Source organism: Chiloscyllium plagiosum, chromosome 24, assembly GCF_004010195.1.
Source record: "Chiloscyllium plagiosum isolate BGI_BamShark_2017 chromosome 24, ASM401019v2, whole genome shotgun sequence".
Taxonomy (NCBI): domain Eukaryota; kingdom Metazoa; phylum Chordata; class Chondrichthyes; order Orectolobiformes; family Hemiscylliidae; genus Chiloscyllium; species Chiloscyllium plagiosum.
Genome location: NC_057733.1, coordinates 10,556,581 through 10,569,404, shown reverse-complemented (window position 1 = coordinate 10,569,404; position 12,824 = coordinate 10,556,581).

Here is a 12,824-nt window from a genome sequence, read left to right as displayed (position 1 = left end):
TCTGACTTTGTTTCAGTCAATTTTACTTGCTGGTTTGCTGTCTATGAGAATGCTTCAATGTGATTTGCTGATTACTCCACTTCGATGCTTAGAGATTCCTCTTGACTTGGGTATCAGATTCAAATCCATGTCTTGAAAAGAGAAATCCACATAATTGTGGAATATTGTAGTCAGCTTACTTTGAAGTCAGCTTTGCTTTCCTGTTCATGCTATCTAGCCTGTCATAACTGCTTCTCTCTCTCCAGCTGCCAAAATGCTGGTTAGAGGGGAAGCTGCATGCCTTAGTGGCATTTGTTAGGTTTCTAATGCCAAACCCATCGAGAAATGCTTAATAGAGAATAGTCCAACAACGATGCAAACATTTCATAACACTTCACTTTCCTGATAATGCAATTACTTGTCAAGATGTTTGTTGTGTTAATTTGTTTATTATGTATATCACCAAAGAATACAATGCAACATTGGAGTTTGGGAGTCATGACATTTTTCACCCAGAAGCATGACTTATACCATGAGTTAGATGCAGTATAGAGTGCCCGGCCAGTGTCTAAAGCGTAATCTCCACAGAACAGGAGTTTACTGCATCAGCATGACTTTTCCATTTGTCATGCTTCCCGTATTTGTGGCCTTTCTGAGTGAGACCAAGCTTGTACAAATTGTGCCAAATATTGTGGAATTACAACAATTTCAATTGGATAGTCTAGTCTAATTTCACTTGACATTGTCAACAAACCTTAGTTGCAGAGAAAGGAAACTTTTGCCTAATAGTGCCTGTTCTACATTTGCAAACCACATTTTGGAGGTGTGATGAAAATTTGGTTGAGAGGGAATAATTCTAACCTCTCGACTGTACTGTTACATAGCGCAGGGCACCTCACACAGCTTGAGGCACACTGGTCATTTTGCTCACACAGACAGTAAATTGAACAGGATGACTGGAAAATGGCTATGCATACAAAGTCTGTTTACAGCCCAATCCTCATGGGCCTGACTATCAGACGTGGCCTGTTTGGATAACTGACAGGACTTTGTATTCTCTTCCCTTTTGTTTGAATCATGGAATTGAGTCACAATGTCTGCTCAATGGTGCTGGATAGCCAACGTGCCAAGTGTGGGCATGTCCACCATGCAACCTGACCATTTTCCATTTGCCCATTGGGGGTGATGTCTCCTGAAAGAGCTCAATGGAAATCGGAAACACCTTGGACAAACGGACATTCACTCTTGGATCTCAAAACTATGAGGCGGTGTGACATACTGTACATATGCAAAACTTTAGCTCCATCAGAATATTTGTTAAAATGCATTGTTTTGTGCTACTCTAGATAGTTTTGTACCTTTAACAGCTTGAACGTTTCCAAGGAAGAATAGAGCAAATGATATTTTTTGTGATAACTTGTTAGAATAGTAAAGAATTATGTATGATCAGTATTAAGTACTGAACGGTGTAATTCTCCCCTCTGCTGCTAATTGTAGTGTTTCTCAACTGTTTGTTTCTAATGAAGCCAAACAGTTAAGTCTGTGTTAGCCTTTGTTAAGACAGTTCCAATCCTGACCAAAAGCTAATTTTCCTGTGTGTTCCAAAATATGTAAGTCCCAATATAGTGCGAAATCATTGAAACATTTGAGCTGTTCTATTAATTGGGATTTGAATGAAACAGCTCTCTGTTGGAATCATCCACAAATCCGTGCAAAAGCAGGCCCTTCATGATCCTCTTGGGTGTGGGACATCACTGAAAAGGAAGTCCTGCTTTAGATACTACACTTCCATTTACAATGGAATACTTGAGCCTTACCTGGGATTTTTAAAAAATGTTTTAGTCCAACAACGTAAAGTATTGTTGGCTTATTTTCTAGTCCTTACGCAGCTTTTACTTCTGAACTTAGATCAGACATGTTGCCAAAGTTCAAGGTATCACTTAATTATAACTGAAGGGCTATCTGACAGTGTGTCATGAGATTTTGCAGTCGACTAGATAAGACTGGAATCTTGCTATCCGAGGCTGAATACTTTGCATCTGAACTGACAGGTTTTCGTTAAGAAAGAGATGTGCACCCAGTGAAAAATGCTGCTACCCAATCTAAGTTTTCCTACTAGATCTTACTTGTATCCTGTCAGTTTACAACAGGAGGTTGACACAAGACCTCTAAGAGATTATGAAAATCTCCCTTTTTATTTAATAATCCTAGGAACCCTCAACAATGCTACAGCCTTCAAACATATTCGTGGGCGGCACGGTGGCATAGTGGTTAGCACTGCTGCCTCACAGCGCCTGAGACCCGGGTTCAATTCCCGCCTCAGGCGACTGACTGTGTGGAGTTTGCACGTTCTCCCCGTGTCTGCGTGGGTTTCCTCCGGGTGCTCCGGTTTCCTCCCACAGTCCAAAGATGTGCAGGGTCAGGTGAATTGGCCATGCTAAATTGCCCGTAGTGTTAGGTAAGGGGTAAATGTAGGGGTATGGGTGGGTTTTGCTTCGGAGGGTCGGTGTGGACTTGTTGGGCCGAAGGGCCTGTTTCCACACTGTAATCTAATCTAATCTATTCCCATTCAGTTACAATTCTCTATAGTTATATACCCAAGGTATAAATCAATGATCCAAAATAATCTCAGTCATAGTAATGGCTTTTATGCTTTAATGCATAACAGGGCTTAAGATGTAATAGCTTTGTGGTTTCTCATATGTTAGACAGTTCCCACTGTACTGAAATGTGATTGTTCAATCCTTTTTCAACTTGCATTGCTCCATCTTGTGCATAGTTTTAAAGTTGCAGGAGTTCATCATGAGCAGAAATGGGGAAGATATTTTTGTCAACGCTTGAGCTCCTGAGCACACAGTGTCTGAGGTGTGCACATATCTATTTACGTGTGCTTACTGAGTATTGACCTTAGATAATTTCACGATGGTAGTGGAGGGCAGATTTCCTCTCATCACTGTGTGTTTGTGAGATTCAATGAGCAGAATATTAAGCAGGGCTCACCCATGTGTCCAGAGATTGCAGGTTCAAACTCCAGTCCTTAAGTTTGAGCCGTCAGGTAGATTGGACGACTCTGTGCCATTGTGAGAGATTGTAGCACTGGGTGAGGAGCAACCTTTGAGAGAGATATTAAATCAAGGTGCTTCTCAAGTGCAGCACGGTGGCTCAGTGGTTCAATCCTAGCCCTGGGCGACTGTCTGTGTGCAGTTTGCATATTCTCCCCGTGTTTGCGTGGGTTTCCTCCCACAGTTCAAAGATGTGCAGATTGACCATGCTAAATTGCCCATAGTGTCTAGGGATGTGCAGGCTAAATGGATTAGCCATGGGAAATGCATGGAAAGGATAGGGGTCTGGGTCTGGTTGGGATGCTCTTTGGAGGGTCAGTCTGGATTTGTTGGGCTGAATGGCCTGCTTCCACACTACAGGGATCCTAAGTGAACAGAAAGTGTCAAAGGGCACTATCTATCAATGTGTCCTAATCAATAATTATCCCTCCACTTTCAGTCACTAAAACTGATTGTGGTCCTCCTCAAACCATGTCTTAAATAGGTGCCCACCCCCAGTAGCTATAAAGTTCAGGGGAATCCGTCCATAATCCCAATGAGAACAGCATTCTGTAGTTAGAGGTGGAAGTGCTGCGTCAGAGTCGTGTCAGTGCTGTAGCCCCAGCAGTACCACTAGAAGAAATAATAACAGCAGGCATTTCCACCATATTGGGGAGTTCAAGTAATTCTGGGCTACGTGTTCAACAGGGCCAGGGAGGAGGAGTCAAGAGAACTCCTAGAGGATAGAAGAGAAGGATTAATGCAAGGATGTTGTTTTGGGGACGGGGAAAGACCACCAATGGCCCAATGGCTTCACAAAGACCTCTTCCTTCCCTTCACCTCAGCCAATTCTCGCTACAAAACAGAAGCTGCCAACAGGAAGAGGCCTTCCCTCCTTATCCCTGCAGAAGTGGATTGAGGCTCTGGATGGGTAATGACCCATTTATAGGGCCTCAAGAGAACCGCACTAGGGGCTTGCTCATTCCCCCTTTAATGGCAGTGGGGCAGGAGTGAGGGAGTAAGGGGCCAGATATTAAGCCACTTTCCCCATGTCTTCAAGCCCAGCAACTGGGGGAGCATACAACTGAGACCCCACCGAGCTGTTTGTGGGAGCATTCAGTATTCAAATTGGTTGCCCTGTTTCCTATGTTAGGATGACTGCATTTCAGAAAGTATTTTGGCTGCATGGCATTTTTTTAAAAATATCCTATCCATGAAAGGTGTGACATTCTTTCAGAGGAATTGTCAATCTGTTGAACCAGCTTAGGCATTAGCAGGAAGTTATGGCTCAGTGTACAATGTCACTTTACAATGTGGCTAACACACAGTGAACAGATAAAGTGTCCCCCTTGGACAGAACAGATCAATGACTCCTTGCTCAGATCAGGTTGAATAAATCTCTCCCTTGTTTTCTAGAATTAGGTTATTTTTGCCCTTTCCCTCTTCCCTGGCAGGAGCTAGTGGCCCAGACAAGTGCATCATATCAATGTTATGAGCCATGGTCTTGTGATTATTTTCCACCCTCTATTTTGAAACACAATGATTATTTGAATTGATACAAAAACTGCACCACCACATTGTTTTGGGAATTTGAACAGCATCGTAGATATTTATGGGCATAAATAATTATATGTACTTTCTAAATATTAATTATGGTTTATAATATTGTAAATGATTAATTTTCAGTGAGACAGGTCACTGTACTGCATATTGATCAAAAATCCATGTGGAACAGTTTCAATGTTTTTATGTACAACTGTATATTTTTAAGCAATGATCCGTAAGGTTAATAAAGCGTTTTTTCTAAAGTAATTTGTTGTACCCTAACTACATTTCCTACAACATCCCTTTAGATTCCTTCTAGGACCATGTTGGAGATGTTTGGAATATCTTTGAATTCGCCATTCATGCTCCATTTCATTGCGGACTAATGGAGGCCATGGACAGAGTAACCAATTGACTTTACTTGGATTACAGTCTTCCACATAGTACCTTTGACTGCAAATGCAATGTTGTACAGATACATTATATCCATTCTATCATATACCTGAATTAAGAGGGATCCCAGTCCCTTAGCCTTCACCTTTGTATGATCACTCACAGTACACCATGCAGATCAACGCTAATATCCTGACAGCTGCCATATTACCTTCATTCTGTGGCAGTCCACAATGTTGGCTGTATTTATGCCACCATAATAAGTCAAGGAGTGGCTATCTGGGGACAAGATTACCTGTAGCCATGTCTGTGATATGAAGCCCAGGCGTAAATCAGAAAGAAAAGCAGAAATTGCTGGAAAAGCTCAGCAGGTCTGGCAGCATCTGTGAGTTAACATTTCGAGTCCGGGAACTGGAGACGTTCTGAGGAAGAGTCACTGGACCCAAAATGTTAATTCTGATTTCTCATCCCAGGTGAGGCAAACCTACGGTACTTATAACCACTATCCCAATTCCCCATTCGTCCACAGTCCAACACCTGACCATCCATCTCTGGCTGACCGTTATATGAACTGCTTGATCACAACACAAAAATAAAATCCCCCAGTGACCAAGGATTCCAAGCCAAATTTCTGAAATTAAATCATACCAAATTGCACGCTAATTTTACTTGGATATTCCCCTAGTACATGTCTTCTGCATGCCCTGGTGTTTTGATGTGCTTCTACTTTCCAAGATAAGAAAGTCCTCATCTCTGTTTTAAATAGGTGACCCTTTATTCTGAGATTATGACCTCTGTTCCTAGACTCTCCCACAAGGCAAAGCAACCTCTCTACATCTATCCTCTCAACCTCAGTAGGAATCTTATATGTTTCAGTAAGGTCTCCTTACATTCTTTTATATTCCAATACGTACAGGCCCAATCGACTCCATCTCTCTTCAGTAGAAAATCCCTCCCATGCCTGGTATCAGCCTGGTGAACCTTCTCTGGACTGCCTCCAATGTCAGTATTTTTTTCTCTATAAGGGGACCAAAAATGTTCACACTTTTCCAGATGAGGTCTAAATAGTGCCTTATACAGTTTTAGCAAGACTGCCCTCTTTTCATTCTTCATTCCCTCTGGTACAAAGGTCAATATTCCAATTATGTTCCTGATTACCTGCTGAACTGATCTGTCAGCTCTTTGTGATTTATGCATGAGGATTTCCAAATCACTCTGTGCTGCAGCTTTCTGAAGTCTTTCTCCATGAAAATGATGCGAAGCACCTTTATTCTCCTCGCCAAACTGCATAACGTCACGTTTTCCCACGTTATATTCTAACTGCCAGGTTTTTACCTACACATTTAACCTGTCTATGTCCTTCTGCACTAAGACTCTTAATGTCAAACTAACCGCATGCCTTCCTGCCTATGTTTGGCTACAGTACATTCACTTTCCTTATCCAAGTTATTAGTTATATTGTATATAATAACGTGAAAGAGTTCAGAAAAGATTTACAAGGTTGTACCAGGATTGGAGGATTTGAACTATAGAGAGGGCTGAATTGGCTGGGGCTGTTTTCCCTGGAGCATCGGAGGCTGAGGGGTGACCTCATAGTGGTTTATAAAATTATGAGGGGCATGGATAGGATAAATCGACAAAGTATTTTCCCTGGGGTGGGGGAGTCCAGAACTAGAGGATATAGGTTTAGGATGAGAGGGGAAAGATATGAAAGAGACCTAAGGGGCAATGTTTTCACGCAGAGGATGGTACGTGTATGGAATGAGCTGCCAGAGGAAGTGGTGGAGGCTGGTACAATTGCAACATTTAAAAGGCATTTGGATGGGTATATGAATAGGAAGGGTTTGGAGGGATATGGGCCGGGTGCTGGCAGGTGGGATTAGATTGGGTTGGGATATCCGGTCGGCATGGACGGGTTGGATCGAAGGGTCTGTTTCCATACTGTACATCTCTATGACTCTCTGACTCTAATTGTGGCCCCACCACTGATCCTTGTGACAGTCTTGTATTCACTGATTGCAATCCTGAAACTGCTGCTTTTATCCAAATTCTGACTTCTATTAGTTAATCAATCTTCAGTCCATACCACCCTCAATATCATGGGCTTTCATTAACTTGTCTAATGTGTGGTACCATATCGGGCACCTTTTGGAAATCCAAATGTTTTACATGCACTGCTTCCCCTTGCTGCCTTTTCAAAGAATTCAAACATTTTTTTCAGGCATGGTTTCCCTTTCATGAAGCCATGTTGACTCTGCTTGATCATATTGTGTACTTTGCAATGCCTTGCTATTACATACATTAGAATGGGCTCGAACGTTTCCCAAATAGCAGCTGTGAAGCTAAATGGTCTATAGCTACCTGTTTATTGTCTCCTTCCCTATTGAATTAAAATTGTTACATTGGCAGTTTTACAAATCTCTGCAACTCTTCCAGAATCTAAGAATTCTTGGAAGAATGCTACACGTACACACATTCCTCTGGAGTTCCTTTGAACATCCTAGGATACATCCCTTCATGTCCAGGTGGCATACTGAGCCTACATTACAACATAGGAATATAGCAACAGGAGGAGATCATTCAGCCCCTTGAGCCTGTTCAACCCTTCAATGAGATCATGGCTGTCCTGTGGCCGAGCTTCAAGTACCTGCTTTTGGCCCACATCCCTTAATATCTTCTCCTAAAAATTCATCTCAGACTTAGAATTCCTACATTGTGGAAACAGGTCATTTGGCCCAACACGTTCACATCAACTCTTCAAACACCATCCCACACAGACTCACATCTTCTTTCCTATCCCCGTAACCCTGCATTTCCCATGGCTAATCCACCAAACTCAAACATCCTTGGCACAATGGGAATTTAGAATGGCCAATCCACCTATCCTGCACATCTTGGGACTGTGGGAGGAAACTGTCACAGACATAGGGAGAATGTGCAAACTCCACACAGTTACCCAAGGGTGGAATTAAACTTGGGTCTCTGGCATATGAGGCAGCAGTGATCATAGAATAGAATCCCTACAGTGTGAACAGGCCCTTCGGCCCAACAAGTCCACACCGACCCTCCAAAGAGTATCCCACCCAGACCCATTCCCCTACATTTATCACTAACTAACACATTCCTGGACACTATGGGCAATTTAGCATGGCCAATTCACTTGACCTGTATATCTTTGGACTGTGGGAGGAGACCGGAGCACCTGGAGGAAACCCACGCAGACACTGGGAGAATGTGCCAACTTCAAATAAACAGTTGCCCGAGGGTGGAATTAAACTTGGGTCTCTGGCATATGAGGCAGCAGCGATCATAGAATAGAATCCCTACAGTATGTAAACAGGCCCTTCAAGTCCACACCGATCCCCTGAAGAGTATCCCACCCAGACCTATTCCCCTACATTTACCACTAACTGACACATTCCTGGACACTATGGGCAATTTAGCATGGCCAATTCACTTGACATGTATATCTGTGGACTGTGGGAGGAGACCGGAGCACCTGGAGGAAACCCACACAGACACTGGGAGAATGTACCAACTCTAAATAAACAGTCACCTGAGGCTGGAATTGAACCCAGGTCCATGATACTGTGAGGCAGCAGTGCTAACCACTGACCCACCATGACACTCATACTGAACCAGCATTTACTGGCATTTGTGTAAGAAAGTTCCAAACCTCTACCACCCTAGTGGAAATAGTTTATCTCCATTGTCGTTTCCTGTTAATATCTTGAAGGCTTCATTCAGACTACACCGCAACCTTCCAAATGCTAGAGGAATCAGACCTAATTTGTATAATCTCTCCTCATAACTCTTGAACTCCAGGTATTATTCTGGTAAACCTAGCTTACAGTCCCACCAAGTCCTATATATCCTTCCTCACAGTACTACATGTCTAACCAGGGTTTTTTCTAACTGCAGCATAACTTCTGCATCATTGTCGTCTCATCTCCAATCCAATAAGTAATTTCATTAGCTTTCTTGATTATTTTCTGCAACTTTTCATGGCATTTTATAGACCTATGCACCTGAACCCCAAGTCTCCATTGTATTTAACTTCATATGATTGAGAAAACACCCTGATTGTTCCTTTGTCGATCCAACAATGGGTAACAGTTCAAAGAACAAAGCGCAAGAACAGGCTCTTTGGTCCACTAAAACTGCACTAACACCTGAGACCTTTTTAAACTAACGACCTTTTGCCTCTATGCAGTCCGTGCCCCTCTATTCACTGCTGATTAGATTACTTCGCCTACAGTATGCAAACAGGCCCTTCGGCCCAACAAGTCCACACCGACCCTCCGAAGAGTATCCCACCTAGACCTATTCCCCTATATTCACCTCTGACTAATGTACCTAACAATATGGGCAATTTAGCATGGCCAGTTCACCTGACCTGCACAGCTTTGGATTGTGGGAGGAAACCGGAGCACCCAGAGGAAACCCACGCAGACACGGGGAGTTCGTGCAATATCCACATAGGCAGTCGCTCAAGGTGGGAATTGAATCTGGGTCCCTGGTGCTGTGAGGCAGCAGTGCTAACCACTGAGCCACCGTGTCGCCCCAGATGTATTCATACATCTGTCAAGGTGCCTCTTAAATGGTGCCTTCATAGTTCCCTTCATCACCTCCTCTGGCAGAACATTCCAGGCACTTAATACCCTCTTCGTAAAAAGCTTGTCTCTCACATCTCATTTAAATTTGTCCCCTTTTACCTTAAACCTATGCCCCCTAGTGAGTGATATTTTTACCCTGGGAATAAAAACTCCAACTCCCATTCTATCCATGCCTCTTATAAATGTGTAAACCTTTATCAGGTCTGCCCTCAGCCTCTGACTTACAAGTGAAAACAAACCAAGTTCTTCAAATTTCTCTTCATTACTAATATCCTCCAAACCAGGCAACATTCAGGTAAATTGTTTGTGCAACCTCTCCAAAACCTCCACACCCTTCTGGTACTGTGGTCACCAGAACTGTACACAATATTCCAAGTGTGGCGGCACTCAGTGGTTAGCACTGCTGCCTCACAGCATCAGGTATCTGGGTTCAATTCCTGCCTTGGGCAACTGTCTGTGTGGAGTTTGCACATTCTCCCCGTGTCTGCATGGGTTGCTCCGATTTCCTCCCACATTCCAAAGATGTACAGGTTAGGTGAACTGGCCATGCTAAATTGCCCGAAGTGTTAGGTGCATTAGTCAGGGATAAATATAGGGAATGGGGATTGCTCTTCAGAGGGTCGGTGTGGACTTGTTGGGCCGAAGGGCCTGTTTCCACACTGTAGGGAATCTAATAATAAAGTTCTATACAGCTACAACTCATAACCTCACACTTATTTACATTGAACTCCATCTGCCATAGTTTTGCACATTCATTTAGTCTATCAATATCTCATCATAATTTTATACTATCATCTATATTGATTACAGTGCTGCCTAAAGCTGTGTCAAAAGCACATTTGGATATATGACTTTCTATGCTATTATCCAAGGCGTTAATAAATAATTTGCATAAGTGAGGTCCTAACACAGATCCTTGTGGAGCACTACTGGTCACATCCTGTCAATATGAGTACCTACCATACCGGTATTTTCTGTCGCCTGCCACTCAATTAATTTCCCAGCCATATCAGTAATTCCCTCAATTCCATGGGCTTCTACTTTAGTGAATAGTCTGTTATGTGGGACTTTATCAACTGCCTTCTGGAAGTCCAGATAAACAACATCCATAGTCATTCCCCTGCCCACTACCTTAGTCACATCTTCCAAAAATTCACTGAGCTTTGGCAAGCATGACCCACTTGTCATGTATCTATGTCGACTCTCCCTGATTAACTGAACATTTTGAAGGTGTTCAGTTTCTCTATTGTTAATTATAGACCCCAACAAGTTCCCCACCACAGATGTTAGGCTAACTGGCCTGTATTCCCTGGATTTCTTCTTTCACCCATCTTAAAAAGCTAAGTGACCTGCATTTTTCCAATCGAGAGGGACAACTTCTATATCTAGGGAAGTCTGAAGGATTATCGTTTGGTTTGTCTACGATGAGCTCCCCTGTTTCTTTATTTCCTTTAACACCCTTGGATAGCAACTATCAGGTCTCAGGGATTTGTTATTCTTTAATTTCATTAATTTCCTTATTATTGATGTTTTATTTATGTAAATTTTATTTAGTCCCTGTTCCTGATCCACCATTGATTTCATCAAGACTTCCTTTATTTCTACTGTAAAAACTGAGGCAAAGTAACTATTCAGTGTGTCTGCCATCTCCTCATAGTCATTGACAATATCCCCACTTTTCGTCTTTTGTGAGCCAACATTGCTCCTGAGCACCCACTTTCCCTTTATGTAACTATTGTGATGATACTGCCTCTTTAACAAGGTTATGTTGTCCTTTTTTTTTCAAGAGGGGTTATAAAGGCAGAGGTTCTGATATGTCTGAAAATACCCACTTTAAACAGTGGCAGAGCAGTAGTAAGTTCTCCCATGTCAGGTTTTTTCCAGTTTGGTCTATTTTAGCAAGCAGTCAAAAACTGCTGGGACCTAGAGAAGCAGCTAAATTGAAAAGAGGCTTCAAATTTTAACAGAGGCCTTGCTTGAACTTTCTCTCTGAATCCTCTCCTGCCTGTAAGAACCTGTGTTTGAATTTACCTTTTGCCAAGGGATGAGTTTATGAGATGTTGCAGGGATTGGAACAGTTACGTTAAGTTGTGATATTGTGTCAGTTAGGTTATCAAATAAGTTAAGTCATTCTAAATTCTGCTTTCTTTTGTTTGTGTTTCATCCATAGCGTTTAAATAAATTCTGTTTTATTTAAAGATGAGTGTATTGACCGGCTGCATCACACCTGGAATATCCACAATGCATCTGCCTAAAAACAATAACAAGTTAGGGTCTGGGCTGCTGTTACAACATGGGCTATTTACAATTCCTTTCTCTTACACCTGTCCTTTACCTCCCAATCCGATAAAAATAAAAACCCTGATTAAGATTTACAAAAAAAAATCATGTTTCTAAACCAGTCAGCTTTGTCGATTCTCCTTTGTAGATTTTCGTCTGTATTTCCCTGGGCCGCCTTCTGCTGCACAGCTTTCTCATGCACAGGTACCTTGCAGAGAGCCATTCAGCTAGAGGTCTATGCTTGTTGGTGCCTTTTGCTGTTCTCCCGCTAACTGTTCAAAATGTGCAGTTTTATATCCCAAAACATCGGTTCATTTCATTGGTTTGATGTCATTCCAAAATTCAAATTCGATTGGTTTTTGGTATCTGGGGCATGATTTAAACTGAGTAGCCCAATTTGATTTTTTTTATTCCATGGCAATGTAACCCCAGCTAATTTTTTCAACCAAGTGTTACATTTTTAAATTGGTCAGCACACTCTGTGCTTTCGGTCAATCCTTGCCAGCTTCCTCTCTCTCGTAAAGGTACAGTACACACCTACACCCTCAAAACAGCTACCTTCTTAAAATGATTTGATGGAGTCTGGCAATTCACTCGTGGGACGTGGGCATCGCTGGGCTGGGCCAACATATATTACCCATCTCTATTTGCCCTTGAGGGGGTGGTGGTGAGCTGCCTTCTTGACCTGCTGCAGTCCACCTCCTGTGAGTTGACCCATAATGCTGTTAGGATGTGATTTCAGGATTTTGACCCAATGACACTGAAGGAATGGCAATATATTTCCAAGTTAGGATGGTGAGTGGCTTAGAGGGGAACTTGAAGGTGGTGGTGTTCCATGTATCTGCTGCCCTTGTCCTTCTAGGTGAGAGTGGCCATGAGTTTGAAAAGTGATGTCTGAGGATCTTTGGTGAAATTCTGCAGTGTATCCTCTACATAGTAAACACTGCTGCTACTGAGCATCAGCGGTGGA